Consider the following 19,740-nt stretch of genomic DNA (forward strand, 5'->3'; position numbering starts at 1 on the left):
TTTTCTCCCACAGTCATCTTCTCTTGGCACCAAGAAGCCAGTAGCAGTGTACTCAATGGAGCTCAATGTCATTTATATAGACAGCTGTGTCTGAGGAATACTAGGGTTGGTAGAAGAATCTATAAGTATCATGGAAGGAACTGAAGTTGGAGCAACTATATTTCTTAAGAACCAATGACAGCAGCAACAGAGGAAGCTAGTGTCTGCAAGGGAAGCAGCAATTACCAACACGCTGCAACTCTAGCAGAAAAGCCAGTGCAGGTTCAGAGCTTTTAGCTGTGCACCCCGTCCCCGTTTTCTGAGAATATTCTGAGTTATGAACAGACTCATTTCTGCAGTGTTGAGGATTTATTATTTGTAGGAAATGAGTGAACTCTTCCTGAACAGGATTCCAGGTGAGGGGTCTTATTTTTACCAAGCTATCCATATTGCGATATGTGGAGGGAAATTTCCTTTTTTTATTGTTTCGACATATTTGGCATCTTATCCTTTTGCAGTACTGCTTGATTTCCCAATGCCAAGGTTCCTGGGCTGTAAAAGTCAGTTCATGATGGATCAGAACCCTAGAAATCAGCCCCATCCATCTTGCTTTTACTCCATGCCCTTCTCACTTCAAGGACTCCAGCTTTAAGACTGAGTTTCTCTAAAACCTGTTTCTCGTAACACTCCTCTGGGGCGAACCAACCACATCTTGCAGGTAATCTTATCCCAGTATCATTGCTTCAGATTCTTGATAGCAGCCTGGAATAAACAGAGCGGGAGATTTTACTTAAATGCTTATATTGAAATAAAGTAGTCTTTTAGGGTATGTCTTTGAGGCTATCTGTGGTAGTCCTGTGGGACACTTGCCTCTTCAAATTTTTACCTTAATTTCCCTAATCCTCTACCACTGAGATATAAAGCAGTTTTTCTCTTCCTAGGGGATTGATTTTACATAAAGGCGCCCTCCAGCGATTCTGGAGTCTCACGCAGTAGGAAGAGGACCTGAGCGTGCTGGGGAGAGAGCAACAGGACTTGAAATTACAGAAATACACTCTAGTTATAGAGAAAAATAAATAAAAAGCGCCAGTCACTTTAGAGTGTGCCACTAATTTCATTCACGGAACACACGGAAGAAAGTTCTGACAAACTAAATTCTTAGATTCAAGAGCGGAGTCAAATAGCCAGGAAATTACGGACGAACAGGGGCCACCCGAATTGCTCTGCAAGGGCGCTTTCCGAGACGCCTCGGATTGGGCCAGAAATGCCGCAACCCGGTCACGTGTTTTCGCCCCGCCCTCCCCGCCTCTAGATAAACGAGGGCCGGGGCGCCCCCTCGTCTTTAGGTCAGGGAGTTGCGCATGCGTCAGCGAGTTGCTCCAAGTCGCGCCGGGAGTCTGGGCGCCAAGGGTCCCGCTGAAGTGTTCCCTCCTCTTCTTCCTCCTCTTCCTGAGTCCGCCAGCTAACGCGGACTGGAACTCTCCCGGAAGGTGGGGTCCTTACGACCTTCCTTTTCTTTACTCACGTTTTACAGCCCTCGCTTAACGGTTTACAGAGCTTCTGTTTCCTTTCTACTTTTCAAATATTGCATGATTCTTAGTCCCACATTCACGAATATCATCCGATTTAACGACTATAAACTGAGATGTGTTATGTCTGTTTTCTAGATCTCTAAATGCGATTCGAGCTGAGGCCACTTTGTTTCTCCCTCTCCTTGTGCCTTTCTGCTTCAAGTTTGCACTTGAGTGACCTTCGTTTGGTGGTGAACTTTGCTTCTTGTCCCTAGGAGTTAGCCAGCTCTGCGGTTCCTATTCCCATTTTCCCTATCTTAAAGCCAGAATTTCTGGATTGATGTGAGCCTTAATAGTTCAGTCAAGTCGGTACCTAAGGACGAATCAATTCTGGAAAATATTAGAGCAACCAACTATCTGGAGGGAAGTCACTAAAAGATGACGCTCAGCCCATATGTAAAATGATAAAGAGCTGTAACATATGTACGATCTTTTCTCTCTCCTAGAATGAAAGAACGCTTCTACTGGGAAAATTTTGTAAAGGTCAGTTTGCAGGCTTTTAGTTAAGGCAACTGAATTGTAGTTTGTTAGAAGTGTCTCAAACTATTGAAGAGAAATTGTCATCAAATTATACTTTTTATTGGAATCGGTAAGTCACCTTTCAGAGACTATTTGATTCAGTTTGTCTTGTACACCAGAAAGGTTTCTTTGGAGGTATGGAAAATGAAGGCAAACGAATTCTTGTATACACAATTTTTATAAAAATATTAAAGGATGGGGAATTCCCTGGCAGTCCACTGGTTGGGACACCACCCTTTCATTGCAGAGGGCACGGGTTCCATCCCAGGTGGGGGAATTAGGAGCCCACAAGCCGCGTGGTGAAGAAAAAAAAAAGAAAAAGCGTTCATGATTTTACAGAATTAGCAACTATAAATATTAAACCTCAGTAAAACTGATGCCAATCCTTTCTCAGGCATTTTCAATGGCTTTTGCAAAACAGCCAAAAAATTGGGTAAAACAAAGGCCATCTTCTTCATTTAAAATAAAAGATGAGAACATACCTGGCTTTTTAGAAGCCAAGATCTGTTAGGTAACAGCATTTCTCAGAAGAGGATTTTCCTTTTGTCAGAAGTAAATATTTAGAAGTTTATTTATTTAGTTCTCCTTGTGTTGAGGGATTGTGTGTGTTTTCACCATGGTTTTGATACTGCCACAGTACTCAGAAATAATTATTAGCAGAGGAGGTTGATAGTGAATTTGTTTTTTACAACCCATAGGACATTGAGAAGCCACCTGCTGAGAAAGGGGCTATTGCCATCTGGTCTATGTTATGAAGCCAAATCATTACACTGATCCCATAATAAACCTCCTTTTCTTTTTGTGTCATCTGTTTTCCCTTCCACCACTGTTTTATATTAGCCTCAGGTTGCTGTTGGAGTTCAGGGACAAATAAGAGGTCATATAATGTAGGTCATTGCATAATGATGAAATATCAATTCTGTAGTCTGTCTCTAAGGCTCTGTCCTTGATAATATAGTGTGCTGTGGTGCTTATGAAGCTTTCACTCCACATTAGATATTATTGTTTTTAGCTCACGTGACTGTATAAGTTCACTTTCAGGTTTTTATGTGTTCAATCTTTATAAGTGGCAGTTAACGGATGAAGAAGTGAGGAGGTTATGCACAGTATTTCAAGGCAAGGAGGCCTGTAGCTATGATCAAAGGCAAAGGATGTAGAAAAATGTTCATTTAACAAACTTTTTAATATCTTTGTTTAAAGCACCTAAGTGCTAGGAAAACAAAGATAAATAATACACAACCCTATCCTTTGAAAAACACAGTCTAAACACAAGATTATGAACTGAGAGAGAAAATGATGGAAGGTAGAGAAATGACTGAGCTGACAGCTTGTGCCCAGGAAGCTCAGAGGATGCCAGAACCTTGACTTGCTCACTTCAGTGAAGGTCTCATCTTCCATTTAGCATGGCTTAATTTTGTCAACGCAAAGTTGATCAGCCTGTGAGGGACAGGCTTGTGCCATGAAAACTCACAAGAGGCTAATGTCTAAACCAGAGGGTCAATTTATTGCTTTATAGGGAGATGGTATAATTACATTGACTGTGGTGTTCTTTTATTTTTTTTTTAGATTTTTTTGATGTGGACCATTTTTAAAGTCTTTATTGAATTTGTTACCGTATTGCTTCTGTTTTATGTTTTGTTTTTTTGGCCGCAAGGCATGTGGGATTTAGCTCCCCAACCAGGGATTGAATCCACACCCCCTGCATTGGAAGGTGAAGTCTTAACCACTGGACTGCCAGGGAAGTCCCAACTGCAGTATTCTTGTTCAGTGTTCCTGTTCAATAGGAATATAATAATATCCACAAATGTGAGCCCCAAAAGTAATTTAAAATTTTCTTTTTAGCCATATTAAAAAAATAAAAAGAAACAGGTAAAATTAATTTTAACAGCATATTTTATTTAACCCAACTTATCCAAAATGTTATAATTTCAACAGGTAATCAAGAAAATTATTACTGAGGTAGTTTATTTATTTGTTTTTTCATACAGAGTCTTCAAAATCAGGGGTGGATTTTATACCTACAGCACATGTCAATTCAGATTAGCCCTATTTCAAGTACTCATGTGGCTATGTGAAGGTCTAGGATATGCCTTTCCTAGAAGAAGTTAACCGGGAGGCCAAGATAATAATCAGAAGACTCTCTGGTGAGCATGGAATCAGAACGGGGGGTGCTGGATAGTCTTGAAGGATACTTTATTGGCCTGACAAGCATGATGAACCTACCCTGATCCAGTAGAGTGTACCTTTTTGGTGGTTTTAGAGTTTGTTGCATTTAACATGTCTTGCATCAGCAGTAATACACTGATACTGCCAAATTCTTCTTTTGAGTTTATGTAAATCACTTTTTTCTATTAACATTTTATTCAAACAGGTTTAAATTTTTTTTACCTCTTTTATATTTAGTCATATTTGAATGCAGACTAGTCAATATTTGGTTTGTATGTTCCTAATCTCTTCAGCCAAACAGTTATTCTTTCATGGGGTTAATACTTTCTATATCTAGCTAATTTCATCCATGATGTGTTTTCTAAAAGTAAATATAAATTTATTATAGATGTATTTTAAGAATGTAAATTACAACCATATTACCAACAATTTGGAAAATAGAGAAGAACAAAATTTGCCCCAATACAATAATTGCTTATTAAAGTGCATATTTTTATTTAGTTGGACTAATAGACTGTAAATCTATATTCTGTTTGTTTTTTCCCTTCATGTAATAATACATTAAAAAAAGCAGTTTCCCGCATTTTTAGAATTTCAAATGAAATGAAATTTCAAAACAAATGGAATTTCAAATGAAATAGAATTTTTTAATGTGTTTATTAATTCCATATCTGTACTCATACACAGATTGGCATGATAGATTTTTTAAAACATCCTTTACATGTAGTTATATATATTTTATAGCCTTTTTCTTATTGTGATAAAAAACCAACATGAGATCTACCCTCTTAACAAAATTTTAACTAAAATTTAACTACATTGTTAACTATAAACACAATGTTGTACAGCAGGTCTGTAGAACTTTTTCATCTTGCATAATTGAAACTTTATACCTATAGCCTTATTTTAAATTAATATATTAATTAATTGTTTTTTCTTTTACACCTGGGTGCCCCAGTGTTGGAGGCCCCTTGTCCCAGACTCCTCCGTGAGGAGTGTGGCTCATCCCACCTATTAAGCAAACCCCAGTCCTCCTCAGTGCCTTCCCTCCTACTCAGAGTCACAGTGCAGCGCCGCCTTGGCTCAGGGCCTGTGGCCAGGTGTCCGGGACAGGGCTCTGGCTCCGACGCTGTGCAGGGGCAGGACAGCCGGAGGCCAGAACGGGGGAGTGAACTGAACACGCAAGGGGCGCAAGTCTCTTCTGGGGCAGTGACGTGAGCCCCTGGCCAGGAACCATGGGGCCCCAAGGTCCAAGGCCAAAGCAACCCGAACGCACATCGTTGGGGCCGGTTGTACCTCCCAGCAGTAGTGAGGTGTCTAGAATTCGTCTCAGGAGGCCATCGCTGCCTGTACCTGGAGCCTCTCCCCTGAAGAACAGACTCAGGGCACCGGTCTCTCGGACCCAGCCCAACTGCCAGCACCCTGCGATGGGGAAACTGGCCCATTTACCCAAGCCCCTCCATCCGGAAATGTTCTCTTTTCAACAGCATAGGGGACTGCTGCAGGCTGGGGCGAGGGCCAGGGCCTGGTCCAGGTGGGTGGAGTGTGGGGTTTCCCAGGAAGGTAAAAACAGAGTGCAGTTGGAGCGCGCAGAGTATACTTTGTGGCTTCGGGTGTGTGTGGAGGTGTAAATGTGGGTACAGATGGAGGGGCACGGAGGGAATGCGCTGGGACGCGCTGACTGCGAGAGGTGGCTCAGAGGATGGCGGGATTTGAAATAGAATTTTAATCTGTGGGTATGGCATACTTTATCCAATGCTTTTTGAATATTTATCTCTCTCTCTCCTTTATTATTGTTTTTCACTCTAGTGAACACCTTGACATTGTGATTACTTCCCCATATTTTAGGATAGTTCCTTAGAATAAATTCCCGGAAGTGGAATTTATAGGTTAAAGGATATTAATATTTTTATGACTTTCAATTCCAAAAGGATTTTTAACAAACTATCATTGATGATGAGAGTAACAGTTTTATTTCACCCATCCTTGTAATGGTTATATCTTTCTTCAAACATTTATTTAACAGGCTTATCCATTTATTTTTTCATTATTTATTGAGCACTTGCTGTGTTCCAGCAATGTTCTAAGCACTCATGACACAGCAGTGAATAAAACAGACAAAATTCCTGCCCTCATAGATCCTCCTGGGTGAAACAGTCAACTAGATAAATAAATGAAATATGTGCGCTAAAGGGGAAAACTAAAGCAGGAAGGAGAACGTGAAGTGTCATTGGGGTGAGCATTTTAGAGTGGCTAGTAAAGGTTTCATTTGAATAAGTGACAAAATTCTAAAAAATGTTTTAAATTTAAATCACAAACCTACAGAAAACTTGCAAGCATAGTAGCAAAACCTTTTTTTTCCTGAACCATTTGAAAGTCAGTGACTTACCTATATAATGTTCCACCTTCCCCAAATATTTCAGGGTGTCTTTCCTATAAACAAAGACTTTTTTTGGTTTGTTTTTTTTTTGCGGTACGCGGGCCTCTCCCTGTTATGGCCTCTCCCATTGCAGAGCACAGCTTCCGGACGCGTAGGCTCAGTGGCCATGGCTCACGGGCCCAGCCACTCTGCAGCATATGGGATCTTCCCGGACCGGGGCACGAACCCGTGTCCCCTGCATCGGCAGGCGGACTCTCAACCACTGTGTCACCAGGGAAGCCCAAGACGTTTTTTTACTTAACCAAAATGTAACCATCAAAATAAGGATATTAACCCTGATACATTATTACTGTCTTATCCTCATCCCTACCCCCCCATCAAATTTTGTCAGTTGTCTCAATAATGCCCTTCATAGCAAAAAGATCCAGTTCTCCGTTATGACTTGTTACATTTAGTTATCTTGTCTCTTTAGTCTCCTTCAGTTTGAAACAGTTTCTCAGTGTTTCTTCAACTTTTATGACTTTGACACTGTTGAAAATTTCAGGCCACTTATTTTGTAGAATAGCCCTTAATTTAGGTTGTCTGCTGTTTCCTTATGATTAGACTTAAGGTTATACATTTTTGGCAGGAATATCACAGAAGCAATGCTGTATTCTTGTTGTATCTTATCAGATGGCACATAATTTCTATTTGGCCCATTACTGATACTGTTTACTTTGATCACTTGATTTAAATGGTGTCTTCCAAACTTCGCCACTTTAAAGTTAGTCGTCTTCTCTTTGTAATTAAGTGTTTTGTGGGGAGATACTTGATGACATTTCTCATCAAATTTTCAGTTTATTTGTCTATGTCTATATGAGCTCATAGTTTCCTGTTTTAATCAGTGAGCTAGTATCATTATTTTGGTGGTAAAACTATTTTCACATTTTCCCGTTGGAACATTTCAAGCTAAGCTTCTGTGTCTTTTCATCATGTCCCGATCATTCTTTGAACATGTCCTTGCTTTCTGGCATACCAAGATGTTCCAGGCTTATCTTGTACTTTCCTGCCCCAACCCTGGAATCAGGCATTTCTCCAAGGAGCCCTTGAGAATGCTATCTTGAAGCCACACTCTGTGCGCTAGGTATGCTCATTGCAATTGGCATTTTGCTCCTTCCAGGTACTTTCAGTGGACCGAGAATATTTTTGTATGTATACATATACATATATATAAACAATATATACATATATTTATTTATACTATGTTTATTATTTATACTATATTTATACTATAACTGTATTGAAAACCATGAGTTCACTTCAGTTTCAATCCAACACTTCAGTTTTCATTCTAGTTTTATCCCTTTCCATCTTTGTACCTCTATACTGTATTAGTGGGAAATTAGCTGTCTTTATCCTCAATGTATTTACTTATTTGATCAAACCCTCTGTGTATAAATAATCTCTTCTTCCGCTGCCACCCTTTCCCCTGCCTCGATGCCCTTCTGACTGAGTATGGGCTCAATATGGGCTCCACCACTCCATGTAAGCACGTCTTCACCCTGCTCAGGTCTGACACCCCATATGCCAGGCCACCCCTCTGCATGGGTGCCCTGTTGGTCCTGCTTGGCTCTGACACACCACTATGGGCCAGTGTACCTTGTTCTGCCCCCACTGAATACCTTTAAGACTGAATTGCCAGGAAATGAAGGAAAGGGGAGGAGGAAAATAAAGGCAAATTTTTAGTAAAGACCCAAAGGAAATTAGAAAGTGAGCGATTTGATATCTTGGTAAGAGCATTCCAGATAAAGAATAGCAAATGCAAAGGCTCTGTGGTAGGAGCATGGCTTGTGTGGTTAGAGGGACACCAAAGTCACATGGCTAGAAGAAGGTAAGCAAGAGGGATAGCAATATTAGATGGAGTCATGGCGATAAGGGATGAGGTAGGGTAAGAAGGGAATAGATCATGTAGGGCTTGTAAAGTCTTTGGATTTTACTTTGAATGGGAATGGGCAACTATTGGAGAGTTGAGCAAAGGAGTGAGAGCATCTGCCTTAGGTTTTAACAGGTTCACTATGGCTACTCTCCTGAGAACAGAGGAAGAGGGGCAAGGACAGAAGCCAGCACACCAGTTAAGAGGTCATTGCAATAATCCAGGTGAAAGATGATGGTGGCTTGGATCCTGGTGGGGGTGGGGGAAGTGAATTGAATTCTGGGTGTATTTTGGAGGTGGAGCTGACAGAAATTGCTGACTGCTGAGATGTGGCATATGAGAGAGAGGAGTCAAGATGGTACCAAGATTTGTGGCCTGAGCAACAGGAAGAATGGAGTTGCCATCAACTGAGAAGGAGAAGACTGCAGGAGAATCTGGTTTGGGAGAGAGGGGCATTATCAGTAGTACAGAATGAGATATATTTGCATTAAGTTTGAGTCTGTTGTTAAAAATTCAAGTGGAGATGGCAAGTAGGCAGCTGGATATTCCAGTCTGAATTGGAGATATAAATTTTGGGAATCAGTGATAAATAGGTGCTATGTAAAGCCATGAGACTGGTTGAGGTCATTAGGTAATGAGTCTAAATACTATTGAATTCCTAGAGCACTTCAACATACAGAGGTTGGGGAGATGAAGAGCAAAAGAGCCTAAGAAGGAGCTGTCAGAAAAGTAGGAGGAAAAGTAGGTTAAAATGGTACCTTGTTGTTGCTTTCATTTTCATTTTTTTGGTTACTGGTTGCGTGGTCCTTTGTAGATTGTTTATAACCTTTATCAATTAGGCTTCAATGATTTGATTTAAAAAAATCAATTGTATTAATTTTTTATGTAATAGGGATTTTAACCTTTTGTCATATTAGATGAAATATTTCTTCTCTTTGTCTTTTTGTTGTTATTTGAATGTTTAAAATATTTATGTAGTAAGTAGTAAATCAATTAGTGTTTTTATTTGTGATTTATCTTCTTCTTATGAAACCTAGAAATTTGTCTCACCCTCCAGAGATTTGAAAATCATTTAATTCTACTTTATTCTAGCTTTTCATTGTCTTGATTTATTTTTATTAACCTTTGTTGTTGTTGTTGTTAACTTTATTTTACTGACTTTATTTTGTTTACCTTACAGAATTAGTTTTGGTGCATAATGTGAGGTCAGGGTTTAAACCCATTTCCTCAAGCAAAGGGCTCAGGCAATCAACACCAAGTATTATTTGGTTCAAGCAGGAATTCATAAATAGAAGGTTCAGGAGGATGCAAGGGGCCATGCACTCACTCTCCAGGAGAGTGGTGTACTTGGTTGAGTGCACCAGGTGTGCTGTGGTCAAACATGGAAGTGGGCTGAGAGTGGAGCTGAATTTGGGTGTCAAATAGCCTGAGCTTGGGTGCCAGTTCTTTAGGGAGCTGCTGGAAACACTAGCTGTCCAGCACTTGGAGACTTTGGAGGAAGGTGAGATCAGGCACCTCCAGATACCAGCCAGCTCATTGTCAGGCAACCCTGGGGGAGCCCCTGGGCCCATTCTTTGGACACTCTTTTTTGTCTCTCCATGCTCCCAAATTGTTAGTTTTTCCAGCACTATTTATTATTGAATCATCTATCCCTTTGCCAGTGATTTTTGATATCTCCTTTTTAGCAGATATTAAATTTTTATGGTTATATGTTACTTATGTCTAATTATTTAAAAATATTAATATCATTAACAGCAGGATAGTAAACTTCATGAAGTCAGATTTTAAGCATATATTAATTTTTTAAAAAATTAATTTATTTTATTTATTTATTTTTGGCTGTGTTGGGTCCCGTTGCTGTGTACGGGCTTTCTCTAGTTGTAGCGAGCGGGGGCTACTCTTCGTTGCGGTGCACGGGCTTCTCATTGCGGTGGCTTCTCTTGTTGCGGAGCACGGGCTCTAGGCACGCGGGCTTCAGTAGTTGTGGCTCACGGGGTCCAGAGTGCAGGCTCAGTAGTTGTGGCGCACAGGCTTAGCTGCTCTGCGGCACGTGGGATCTTCCGGGACCAGGGCTTGCACCCGTGTCCCCTGAATTGGCAGGCGGATTCTTAACCACTGTGCCACCAGGGGAGCCCAAACATATATTAATTTGATATGCAAAACATATACTCTCATTTAATACAGGAACAGGTTAACGTTAAAAGAAAGCATTATTTTATGTATTTACTATTCTTATTTCTGAGAAGTCTTAAGTTTTGTCTGTAATATCAATAGACTTTTCTCTCTAGCTTGAGTACTATGGTTCTCTACAGTAGAGAATTTTCCAATAAAGACAATGCTTAAAATAATGGTTTTCTATTTAATTAAAGCGGATATTTGCAAGTAGGTTTATTTTCACCTCACTTTTGAATACATTTGAATTGTTGTTATACTCTTTTTTTTTGGGCTGTGCCGCTTGGCCTGTGGCATCGAAACCACTCCCCGAGCAGTGGAAGCCTGGAGTCTTAACCACTGGACTTCCAGGGAAGCCCCATGTTGTTATACTTTTGAAGGTGAGGCATTTGTTTATTATTCCTTTATAATTATAGGTGGCTGCTAACATTCTGGTTCATCTTTTTTAAGTACCTAAAAGATGCCCTCTCAGTCTGAAAATAAAATTATCCATTGGAAAATAAAACTAGTAAGATTAGTACTGAATACTAAAAATGAGTCTTGCCTATAAATATAGACTGTGAATCTTAAATAAAAAGACAAGCAAATAAATATTAAAATATATTGAAAGAATAATTAATCACAACTGAGAAATGCTTATCTCAGAAATTTGAGGATGGCTTAATAATAAGAAATCTAATCTTAAAACATAGAAAATGAAAAATCCAAGATCTTTTCAGATGCTGAAAAGATATCTGATAAAAAGTAAACATTCTATTTTAAGTACTTATTAGGAATGGAATAGAAGGATACCTCAACATGATAAAAATATTTTTCAAAATAACAGTATTCTTCTTTCTTTCTTTCTTTTTTTAATTGAAGTATAGTTGATTTACAATGGTGTGTTAATTTCTGCTGTAGAGCGAAGTGATTCAGTTATACATATACATACGTTCTTTTTTATATTCTTTTCCATTACGGTTTATCACAGGAAATTGAATATATTTCCCTGTGCTATGCAATAGGGCCTGGTTGTTTATCCATTCTTAAAATAACAGTATTATTCTTAATGGCAAAAAAAATTAAGGATGTTTCCATTAAGATGAGGAGCAAAATTAAGGAAGCCCGCTATTGCCTGTGCAAATAAATGAAGACCAACCAAATGAGAAAAGCAAAGGCTATTTATTCTGAGCTTGCTATAGCAAAGGAATCAGCCTCTGTTACCTGAGTTTTGTCAATGACTCAAAATCAGGTGCAGAAATGGGAAAGCTTCATAGTGGAAAAAGGGAAGGCTTCAGGTGTGCGCTGATTGGAGGCTGCTGGCGTGGAGAAGCTTGTAGGCAGGCTAACTAGAAATGGGGCATCCTATGTGATTGGTTAGGGGTGCATATTTGGCTTTCTATGGTTGGTTCCACATTGGAAGTGGGGACCAAAATTAGGGAAGCTGTCAGTTATTAATGAAGTCCTGGCCATTTTGAGCCATTTGTTAGAGAAGTTATTGTTTAGCTACTTGGATTGTCACTATAGATAGCAGCCTGGCTTCCTGCAAGTCTGACATAGCAGGCTGGCTTCCTGGGTTGTTTATTGTAGATAAGGGGTTGGTTTCCTGGGCAGGTGGGTGCAGCTGGTGGGTCAGGTTTCTATTTTCTATATGGTCTGGCCATTATCCATTTTTATATTTAGTCTCTCACTATAATTTAAAATTGTTTTGAAATTTCTGACTCATGCAATAAGATAGTAAATAAATAAGTGGTTTAAATCCTAGGGGGAAATAGATGATAGAATTTTTATGTTAAACTGAACATTTGAATTAATAAAGTAGTTCAGGAAAAAAAAATCACTCTACTATTCTGGCAATAATTAGGTAGAAAATGTAATGAAAAATATCTCATTCACTATATCAACAAATAAAATTCATAGGCATGCTTTTATTGAGGAATGTGTTTGACCTATATAATCCAAACTATCAAATTATTACCAGAGAGAAAAAATATTGGAAACACCCTTTAATAGAAACACCCTTAGTTTTTCACCACTGAATGAAAGGAGAGGCATGCTAAGTTTTGGATGGAAACCCTAAACATTTTGAAGATTTCACACCATCTTAAATCAACTTAAAAATTCAATACAATTCCCATTTAAATTCCTTATGGAGGTTTTTTAGGGGGGAACTGAAGGAACTGAAAATTTTTTATAAAGTTAGTCTAAAAGAATAAACAAAAAGACCAAGACAAGTTTATCCATTCAATAAGTACTTATTGATTTCTGTGTTCTAAGCCCTAGGGATGCATCTGTGAATAAGATGTTACAATTTAAAAGTAATCAGGTGTAATATAATGTGTTATCTTCTCTTCTTATGAATTGTTATTATCATTGACAAATGTAATTTTATGAAGATAAGAAGACGTAGACCTGATATTAAAAAATTAGTGATAAAAATTTTTAAAGAAATCAAGTTAAAAAAAAATGTGTTATTTTTTCCCTAAATTCCTATTATAGCATAATATTGCTTTTTAAAAGCAGGTATATTAAAATGATAATTTAAAATTCTCATTAGATTAACAAAATTAAAAAAAAATCCTTATTACTGAAATATATTTAGATAGGATTATTTCTAATAATTTATTCTAAGGAAATAATCTGTAAAGCAGATAGTGAGTGCACTGGGATGTTCACTGCAGGGTTAATTATATTAAGGAAAAACTGGAAGCAGCCTAAATGTCCAACAACAGAGTAATAGTAAATTATTCTTTACTCATAAGTAGGATATTATGGTGTTTTGAAATAATTTAAATGAAAAAGGGAAACACTGGAGTTGAAAGGAGCATTGGTAATCATAGCCTCTTCATTTTACTAGATAGTCTGGAGAGGTAAAGTGATTTGCCCAAGGGTACACAGTAAGGAAGTATGCATTGTGGTTACCAGCATGGGCTCTGGAGTAAACTGAACTGACTTCGAATCTTTACCATTTACTAGTGTTATGAAGTTGGGGCTCATATGATCCCTGAGACTTAATTTCCTCATTTGTAAAATGGAGATGATAATAATAAGGCTTTGTGAGAGTTAAATGTACCTGTTGCAGATCAAGTCCTTAATAAATATTTGTTATTAATATGCATGTAATATAATAAAGAATATATCTAGTCTTTGTTGCCAGTTCCTGGCACAAGCTTCAAAAACTTGGAATTTCCTGAGTATCTTTTGTTATTCATTACAAGCCCCTTTCTACCATACCTGAATTTATGCTAATGAAATGACTCTTGGTGGGACCTTAGATAGTTTCAAGTGAGGGACTGGCCATACCAGAAAGACCTAGCACATGATTAAAGGATTGGAACTTTCAACCCCACTCCCCTAACCCCCACTCCCAACCTCCTGGGAGGGGAGAGGGACTGGAAATTGGATTCAGTCACGTGGCCAGTGATTTAGTCAATCATACCTATGCAGTGAAACCCCAATAAATATTCTGGATCTGAGGCTCCGTGGAGCTTCCTGATTCATAGACACATTAATGTGCCAGGATGGTGATGCACTGGATTGCATAAGGAGAAGGCATGTGTCCCCCTCCTTCCGTCCCCCACCCCAGACCTTGTCCTATGTTTCTCTTCCATTTAGCTATTCCTGAATGGTATTTTTTATAATAAACTTTTAAGTGTAACTACAGTGCTTTCAGTGAATTCAGTGAGTTGTTCTGGCAAATTATCAAACCTGAGGGGTTGTAAGAAACCTGAGAATTTGTAGTCAGCAGATGTGCAGGTGGCTGGTGTCTGAAATGGGGGCAATCTTGTGAAGGACTTTGCCCTTAACTTGTGGGGTCTGCACTAACTCTCAGTAGATAGTGTCAGAGTCGAATTGTAGGACACCCAGTTAGTGTCAGAGAACTGGTGTTAAAATGCAATACAACTAACATACTAATGATAATAATCGTACCACTATTCTCCGAGTCCTCAAATTCTGTCTTACCTCATTTCTTATCTCCTATAACCAGTCTCTCTTGTATGTCCTATTCTTTATAAACCTTATGAGACCATTTTATTTGAGGCATCACAAACATGTTCTATTCCTAAAGTAACTCTCTGCATGTTATTGTGTCTTTTTCTCACATGAGTTTTACATAATAATGACAACTTAATTTTCCCAAATGGATAGTTTCATTAGTAATACTCTTTTACCTAAAAATATTCTGCAGGGGAATTCCCTGGTGGTCCAGTGGTTAAGATACTGGGCTTTCATTGCCGGGGCCTGGGTTCAATCCCTGGTTGGCGAACTAAGATCCTGCAAGCTGCACGGCATGGCCAAAAAACTAAAAAATAAAAAAAAATAAATAAATTTACGAAAAAACAGTTCTGTGGCACGACCCATTGCTTATTCATCAAGGTCTTCTACAAGTCTTTCCTGTGTTATTTTCATTCTTCCCCAAGATGTAGTCTACTTTCTAGCCACACTGAACTTCTCATTACCATATGTTGTGGGTTGAATTGTGTCCCCCCAAAACACATGTCCAAGTCCTAACCCCCAGTACCTGTGAATGTGATCTTATTCGGTAATAGAGTCTCTGTAGATGTAATCTTTGTAGATGTAGTTAAGACGAGGTCATCCTGGATTAGGGTGGGCCCTAATCCCATATGACTGGTATGCTTATAAGAATAGGAGAAGAGACACAGACACACATGGAAGACAGTCATGTGAAGAGAGACACACACAGGAGAATGTGATGATGGAGGCAGAGATTGGACTGATGTGTCTATAAGCCAAGGAACACCAAGGATTTCAGGCAACCATGAGACGCTAGGAAGAGGCAAGGAAAATTCTCCTCTAAAGCCTTTAGAGAGAGCATGGCCTTGATAACACCTTGATTTTTTATATTTATCGTTCAGAACTATGGGAGAATAGATTTTTGTTATGTCAAGCCGCTTAATTTGTGGTACTTTGTTACAGCACCCCTTGGAAAACAGTATACCATATCTCTCTGGTTTTGGTCACACTTTCCCCTTTGCTTGGAATGTCCCCCATCTCTATTCACTAAGATCCTATCCATTGTCAGGGCAGTTTCTTTTATGGATCCCTCTGGATTCAGTCTTTCTCTAACGTATCCTTGGATTGCTTGTCTAGAGGTCCCACATGATGTGGCTGTTAGTCTCTTATCATCATTCTTCTGGTCCCCACCAAAATGAAAACTCCTGGAGGGCAGGAATTGTCTTTGCATCTTCCACCTTTTGCAGCAATGCCTTGTTTATAATGTTTGTTTAGATTTTTAGAATTCCTTAGTTATCAGTTGCCTCATTACAGAAGTACAAGAAGGGAAAAATTTCAAGTATAGGTTAAAAATAGCTAGAGTTTACTTTACTTGAAATATTTTTCCTTAAACTCATACTTTACTTGTTGCACTTTTATGTAATTTTATGTTACATAAACCATAAAGTTCTCTAGAGGCATTTTACCGTATCACAGAAGGAGAAAAAATAAATTGTAAAAAGCATTCCATAAGAGAAATACAGTAAAATCTCCAAATTACTATATATATACGTAATCCATATATTGCCAATTCAGATTAAACTGCTTAGTACAAAGGACACCTTGATGCCCAAAGTGATGCCAGGTGAAAATAAAGAAGATGTTCTGTAATGAATTAATTTACTCTGTAGACACTATTTTAAAAGTTTAAATCACCAGATGATATTGAAACCTGACAGGAGGAGATGAAGCAAGAGAATTTCTGAAGCTTACTTTCTTAAACAACAAGTGCTAAGCTAAAATAATTTCTTCCATTTCAAATCAAGGAATACACCTTTTGGCCAATTTAGGAAACAGCATCTGGATTAAAAATTCTTGTTTTTCATAAGTACTTTGGAAAAGATGAGAAAATAATCTGTATGCAGAGTTTTCTTCATAAAGTTTCAAGAGTCAAAATCATAAGCAGTAATGAACGTTGTTTGGAATTGTATCTTTTCCAAATTTGTCAGTGGGTTGGCAAAGGTAGGAAAGTTGTTTTCTTCTGGGAGTATATGCCATTGTTTAGTTATTTGAAGGTATTGTAACCCTTAAAGATTGTAATTATAATTCCTTAAAGAGTGTCTGAATAATACTTCTCCATGAAAAGGAAGAGTTTGTGGATGCTTGCCATCAAAAGGATTATTGGGAATTACTATATCAAAATGAGGCACCACAGGTGCTGTGTGATGAGCCTCCACAGTGACAGCTTTCACTGTTAAAATACTAGTGAAATGAGATGAGAATAAAATTTCAGCCAGTCCTCTCTACCTACATGAAAGGGATAGGCCTATTTTTCATAATATATCAAGCTCAGTTCTCTCCTACAATGACTTAACTTGTTTATAACAACTGCTACAAAGGTCAGCTTTCTGCTAAAGGGTCACATCAAAGTAGCATTGTTAACTTTGCCATTTTTGTCTTTTGAAGTCAGATTCTATTTTATGAATCAAATTTCAACTTGTTTAACAGCCAGTGTAGTTGGGCTACTGGACTTTTTTTTGTCTCTTGAGATTCGATAGGTAGCTATTGCCACATATTTAAATGCGTGTTTCATGTCCACTAAATTTGTCTTGCAGTGCTAGAGCAGATTCTCCTCATTGTATGTGTACTAGCCTCCAGGTTTTAATCTTGAGATTCATGTTATTAAAGGTGAATAGCAAGTATGTTTTAGTAAAATGTGATAGTTATTAGCAACCAGAGAAAGAGAGCCCCTGTACCTTTAAAAATTATGAACATGGTAATAATATGAGAGGTAATTACTCAAATGCTGAAATTCTGAATTAACAGGATATTAAAAGTACTAAAAGAGTAATGAAATGTTCCTGTATTAGTTTCTTAGTGCTGCTACAACAAATTACCACAAACTTAGTCACTTTAAATAATACAAATTACTTTTTGTATAGTTCTGGAGGTCAGAAGCCTGAAATGGGTATTATGGGAATAAAATCAAGGTGTCAGCAGAGCTGTGTTCCTTCTGGAGGCTCTAGTGGGGAATTCATTCCTTGCCTTTTCCAGCTTCTAGACATGGCCCACATTCCTCAGCACGTAGCCTCTTCGTCTTCAAAGCCAGCTATTGCATCACTGAGACCTCCACTTCCATCATTCTATCTCCTCTGACTTTCCTGTCTCCCTCTTTCACTTATAAGGACCCTGTGATTGCATTTGGCTCAGCCAGATAATCTAGGATATGCTTCCCATCTCAAAATTGTTAATGTAATCATACCAGCAAAATCCCTTTTGCCATGTAAGGTCGCATATTCACAGGTTCTGGGGATTAGGACATGGACTTCGGAGGAGAGGTGGGGCAATTATTCTGCCCACAGGCTTCTAATTGCGGTGGCTTCTCTTGTTGCAGAGCACCGGCTCTAGGTATGCAGGCTTCAGTAGTTGTGGCACGCGGGCTCAGTAGTTTGGTGCACGGGCTTAGTTGCTCCACAGCATGTGGGATCTTCCCGGACCAGGGCTCGAACCCATATCCCCTGCATTGGCAGGCAGATTCTTAATCACTATGCCAGCAGGGAAATCCCTTCCTTTAGCTTTTTATTTTGATCCATGTCATGTAACTTTTCTATGTTGTTGTTTTTAACTTTTCCATGTACATTGTATTTAAACAATATGCATTCTGAATCATTTGGTTGTCCTTTAAAAGATCAGAGCCTAAAACCTCTTTGTCCTTGGCTTTATTATATGACTAGAAGACTTTCTAACTGAATTTAATTGGAGAGGATAGAATGAAACCAATATGAACGTTCAGCAAAGCAACAGCCTCTAAGAGGTCAGGAGTGATCGCAAACTGCTCTGTGCAGCTAAAATAGATTTCCATTCCAAGGTTCTGCTAATAAGAGCTTGACAATTATAGAGCTTTAATACTTTCAATTTCACTAAGCAATAAATAAAATATTAGATCTGAATGTGTTAATAAAAATGATATGTTTTTAATTATATAAGTGAATTAAAATTGTTTATTGATTCTTATTTCTTGTTTATTTCTCCAGTAAAACCAATTGGGCCAGTGAGAAATTTGATGAGGGGAGGAAGTTTCATTCAATGTCAGTCCAAACTACGTTTTATTTTTAAAATATCTAGTCCTCAGTCATTTGTAGGCTTTAAAATTCATAGAATCAGGACTTACACACATAAAGCACTTACATGAGGAAAAAGTCATTCATAGCAGATCTGAATAAACCCTCCTAATTAAACTTCCTAAGTCCAGATTTGAAACATCCTCTGGTATTTTTAAGAATTTTCATATTATGTTTACGACCAATACAGATTCTCTGTTGCCTGACCCTCTAAATTTTGCTAGAACACAGTACAGACACTCATACCTCCCCCCACCCTTTCCCAATCATGTTCCCTATATTCAGCTAGAAGTGCAAGCTTTATTTTCTAAGCACTTTGAAAGGAAGTGAATAGATCTAAGAAGTGAAGCTGGAACATAACGGAGTAAAGAGTTTCCCACCAGCCAAGATTTTGGGGGTGGGGAGAAGAACTGAAAATCTTAATTCTCTATATTTTTGTTTTTCATGCAGAAATGAAAGTTTCTTTTATTTCACTCAAATGAATGAATCTAGAGAGACTTTTTTTGTTTATAACTTTCAGGACTAATATGAATGTTTTGGACAGCCTTTAGCAGTTCTCAACCAGGGACGATTTTGCTCCCCAAGGGACATTTAGCAATGCCTGGAGACATTTTTGTTTGCCACAATTGAGGTAGGGGTGCTACTGCATCTAGTGGGTAGAGAGGCTGGGGATGCTGTTCAACATCCAACATTGCACAGGGCTGCCCCCACAGCAAAGACTTATTGGCCTCAAATGTCAATAGTATGAAGTTGAAAAATCTTTGGTCAAGAGGACGCTATCTAATTTTTGACAGACTTTGATATGTCAGTATTTAAAAATTTTATTCTAAAAGTGTAAGCACTAGAGGGCAGTACCTGCCCAACAGTTGTGACTGATATTACTTTACTTTGGGGGTCTTTCTTTGAAGTTAAAGAGGAGCTCGTTATTTAGGTTACTTGAAGATAACTGACTTTAGGAGACCCTTAAAGAACTGTTTAAGTAATTCT

General features: G+C 38.4%; 1 long non-coding RNA gene across 4 annotated transcripts in view; it reads left to right on the forward strand.

The window, feature by feature from the left end:
- Positions 1–1,333: 1,333 nt before the first annotated feature.
- The window catches only part of LOC117198531 (uncharacterized), a 41,596-nt gene continuing 23,189 nt past the window's right edge, over positions 1,334–19,740 (forward strand). For 3 of the 4 annotated variants that reach the window (XR_007471958.1, XR_007471957.1, XR_007471959.1), the window contains exons 1-3: positions 1,334–1,469; positions 4,058–4,213; positions 11,017–11,079. This is a non-coding gene — a long non-coding RNA (uncharacterized LOC117198531). Of the gene's footprint in view, positions 1,470–1,996; positions 2,034–4,057; positions 4,214–11,016; positions 11,080–19,740 lie in introns of all 4 variants that reach the window. The other variant, XR_004479738.2, reaches the window with a different exon arrangement.

This window comes from Orcinus orca, chromosome 1 (assembly GCF_937001465.1).
Source record: "Orcinus orca chromosome 1, mOrcOrc1.1, whole genome shotgun sequence".
Lineage (NCBI taxonomy): Eukaryota > Metazoa > Chordata > Mammalia > Artiodactyla > Delphinidae > Orcinus > Orcinus orca.